The sequence below is a fragment of the Accipiter gentilis genome, chromosome 21 (assembly GCF_929443795.1).
Source record: "Accipiter gentilis chromosome 21, bAccGen1.1, whole genome shotgun sequence".
NCBI lineage: Eukaryota > Metazoa > Chordata > Aves > Accipitriformes > Accipitridae > Astur > Astur gentilis.
In genome coordinates, this window is record NC_064900.1 from 7,153,584 (window position 1) to 7,158,136 (window position 4,553).

Here is a 4,553-nt window from a genome sequence, read left to right on the forward strand (position 1 = left end):
TCAGACCTACGCTAGCATAAAGCCCTCTGCTGCAGAGGTGCAAAAGAGAGATGAGAACGCAGGCCCTTGCAGCTGGTGAGTTCATTGCCGTGGCCAAATTCATTTAGCCGTGCAGGCATGTGATTTGGAAGAGGCAACTAAGGGCACTTCATGGGACAATCCTGGAACAACAGCATCATGAGATGCCAGTAGTACAGCTTACAGGGTTACACTGCTGCAAGAGAAGGGTTTAGGCCCCACTCATTGATGATTGGAGCTAATGAAGTCTCTTTTTCCTAATTATCTCAAGAACTATTTCTGTGACTGACCGTCTGTAACTATGCCACGAGTATTTCTGTGGTTTGCTGAATGCTGCACCTCAGCAGCTGCATCGTCAAGAAAACATTTGCAGTACACTGCAATGGCTTTATCGCTCCCACCAGCCTGTGACTAGCTAACGCCGTTTGCCAGACCGGCAGATGGCAATCTTTGTATTCGCTTGCTCTCATGTATAACACTTTCATCTTAGTGTACATAACGCCAGTTGCATCAGTCAGTTTCGGGCAGAACTTGGGTCAGTGCTGGCCAGAAGATGTTTTGTTCTCCCTGGCTGACATTTCTATCCCAGATGTCAACCAGATGTAGAACAAGAAATGAGTCTATGTGAAAGCCTTCCTCTCACCAGGAAGCTCTGTAAACCAGACAAGGAGAGGTGCTAAACTCAAGGTCAGCTCGAGCACAGGCCAGTAATAACACCCAGACATCAGAATTTCACTGCGTCTCAAATATAGCCTGAACCTTTGGGGCTGCAACCCTGTCAGTACCTAGGAGGCTCAGCCTCAGTTTAAAGCATTTAATTTTAAAGTTTGTAATATTTATTTTTAAAGCTTGAAGTGTCACATTGCATCACCAGTTTCTAAGCAACATTCCTGGGGACTCCACAGAGAAATGTATATTTAAAAAGTGAAGACTCAAATGAGGCCAACCTATTTATCAAAAGTGCCTTTCTATTTTAGGAGCTTGATCTGACTAACCAGGCACTGCTCTTTTTATTATGGGTCACTGCTTTTGCAAGCCTCCCTGTACTGACTCCTTTTCCTGCTTACATACAGGGGGCTGCAGCGCAGTTCCCCTGTTTACACTATTAGTTGTTATTTCCCCAGCTGCTGGCTGGGTTATGACCCCAGTCAGATCACTAATAATAGCCTCCTCCCCTCTCAGGAAAGCGAGGAGCCAGCGGGGTTCAAGAAACCTGTCCCTTCTTAGAGCATCAACAATATCTGGCTTCACAGGATTCAGGCTCTGGTGCTCTCTATTCTAATAACCCCCCACCGGCATCAGCAGGGGAACGTACACCTGCTTATCTGGCTCCCAGCTTCCCAGCACTGTGCAAAGCAGCTGATGCCAGTTTTCCCAAGCCCCTTGACTCCTTTCACCTTCCTTGTAAGCAGTTTCTCCCACACTCTCTGGAGGATTGCCTGGAAGTCTATTGAAAAAGAAAGCTTTCCCCACTCGCTCCTCTGTCTCCTTCTTGCTGCTACCTTCTCTCTCCAGGTTTTGTAGGACTGAGACAAAATTCTAGTTCAGGAGGTAGTTGATTTTCCCATTAATTCTTTAGCAGCTGAAATAATAGTGTAGTTATGTGCACATCCCTTGACACACTCGATATATACATTTTTAAGTCTGATACCTAAAGCAGAATGTAGAAAGACTCACAGTGCTGTCATCCTTAAACAGATATATACTTCTCCTTTGTGAACATAGCATTAACTTTCAGTTCCTTAATAAAACCACTCTGAGGGCTACAGGGTTTGTACATTGCATTCCACCTTTCTCAAATTGCTCATGTCAGTTCAGTAGGCTAAAGAATTAATTTCCATAAGCCTCTAGAGAGCTGCACTCTACAGGGGTGGGTGCCATGTTGATCTCAAATTTCCCATATAGATGTCTCCATAGGGATCTCATTCCATCCTTTTGCCATGACTTCCAGTCCAGCCAAGAAGGTCTCTTAGAGCCTTGATATGAAAACTAAGCAGCAGAAAACCACCACATTCTTGGGGAAATTATCCCAGGGCTTAACTGAGATCATTATTTAAAATGGCAAGTAATTGCAATTATTTCAAGTCTGCATTTGTCAAGATTTAATTCCTAATCATTAGTTATCCTTCTGCCTTACTCTGCTGGATTAAAAAGCAATTTATTTTCAGAAGTCTCCTTCCTGTGTATGCATGAGATTACGACCAAAGTGTGGCTGTGAATTCCACATAGTTATTTCCCCACCTCCATTACAATAGGATCATTCCAGGCATCAGGTCACTTTTTGAACCCTTTTGAACCTTGCAATACTTTTGAAAAGCCTGATGTGCATGGCAGTAACCACCTTATTGACACTACATAGGACTTCCCAACTTCTCATTGGCATGCCGGCAGACTTTCTCCTTGCTGCAGTATTACACCACAAGCTTATTTCCCGTGGCTTACATACTGTGACCTTTAAGTACCTTACAGAATAGCTGCCTTCCAGGATATTGTTCTTTATCTTATGCATGTTTCATGCATATTTTTGTTTTTGCTTCTTGCTGTATGACCTTGCACTGGGCCTTTAAAGTATATGTTCACTTTACCAGGAGTCCCATGTTGGCCTGTATAAATTATATACTTTCTAAGAAATTCTGATGCCAAATATTTCCAGCAGTCATTTCAAGTTGATTCCTCACCTCAGATAAAGATACTAACAAACATCAGTCTTGAGAATAATCCCCATGGCTCCATTCCTTCTTGCGTGCTAGCCCCTCCCTACAGCTGCCTTACAATCTATCATCTTCACCTATCTGCCACCCTTTGATATGTTTAAGACAGGTTCTGTAGCATGTTACTTTTTCAGTCAGGTTGGGAGAGCAAAGCAAAGTCCTCACAGAAATTCTTTAGCATATCTGTAATTGGATAGGATGGACAGCAGAGCTAATACGGAAATCTGTTTCTTTCCTTTTTTGCCATGTACTGAGTGTGTTTTTCTTGGCTTCATTAGATCTATGCAGGTAAGTGATAGTTTGCTTCTGTGTGGTTTCAAATTATCACCAAAACCAAGACAATTGAGGTCACTTAGGTTTGGTGTTTTTAAATTAATTTACCCCAAATTAAATACTGGGCTTCAGCTTTGTAGGGTCACTTCCTTTTTAAATCTTTGTAATAAAGCCGGAGGAAACATTGAAATGAAAACCTCATTTTGAATTATAGTTTCTTTAAAATGTTACAAGTGTAATGTTTAGAGACATTTTTTTCTTGTCAAGATCAATAAACCAGCAGACATGCCACTAATTTAAGTGGAAAATGTTACCCACCCTTGTTCCACAGAACTCCAGTTTTGTGATTCTTGTGAGAGACACAATCCTGCTACCTCCCAGCAGATGTAGGATATGATATTCTGGGAGAGGCTGAGCATTTCTGCACTCATGTTAATGTAAGCACAAGCATTCAGCATCCTCCCCTACCTCCAGGGCAAACCACTGGCCACAGAATGCAAACTGTGGACACATATTAGCAAAACCACTACTGTTTATCAGTGCATTGGACAACTTAAAGTAAAAATGAAGCAAATAAGGAAAGAGAGAAAGAAAAGAAAGTTTTTTATCCTTGAAAGATTAATTTCAAGGGAAGTTGAAGGTATGCCTTCCCCCTGTCCCCAAGATAACCGAGGTCAAATCCAGTATGTTATCATGGAAATGCAACAGCATCTCTGTAAATAAGTGAAATCTTGGGAGACAGTAAAAGTAGTATTAAGGTTTTGGATGGTTTTAGGTGTTATCCATCGACTACAATTAAGTGGTCTTTTACACTGAAGATGCACGACACACTGAAGCCCGTGTGAATCAGCTAAAGACCAGGTGCTGGCAGCATAGCTGTGCCAGTTTACATCAGCTCAATAGAATGGTGTCATTTACACTATGAAGGGAGAGCAAAGGACGTGTCCCTGTTTTTACCCATGTCTCTGTAGGTATTTTTGCACCTTTTGGCTTTTTGCACTGCTAGTGCACATTCATGGGAAATATATACAACTCTGATTTTAGTACAATAATAAAGTAAACATTCTGATCTCTTTAAAAACTACAAATTAACAAACAGCCATGCCCATATGATGTTTGCAGAAAAGACTATACTGACATACAGGAGGACCTAAAAGAGAAATCAGTTGAAAAGTGAAGGGAAATTGGATTTCACTGGAGAACTCCCAGAAAGCAAACAAACAAGGAAGAGGGGAACAGGAGGCAGAAATAATGGGGTTAAAAACCCAGTAACTCTTAAACACGAGCGCTGTTATTGACACCGATGGGGAAACGCACTTCTCACAGGCACTATTTTTTATCCAGACGGTGTCCGTTCAATGGCAGGAAAGAGAAAGCCGAGCTTGGCGAGCGCCAGGGAGCTGGGACGCGTGAAGGAAAGAGTTAAGGCTGGAGTCACCCTCTGAAATGCTCTGTGATGCTGTGCAGTATTTCAGCCCCCAGAGCCTTCCTCCTCCTCCTCCCTCCCTGTGTCGGAGTGGGGAGGAGGCGGGTTCTGCTGAGCTGTTAAAT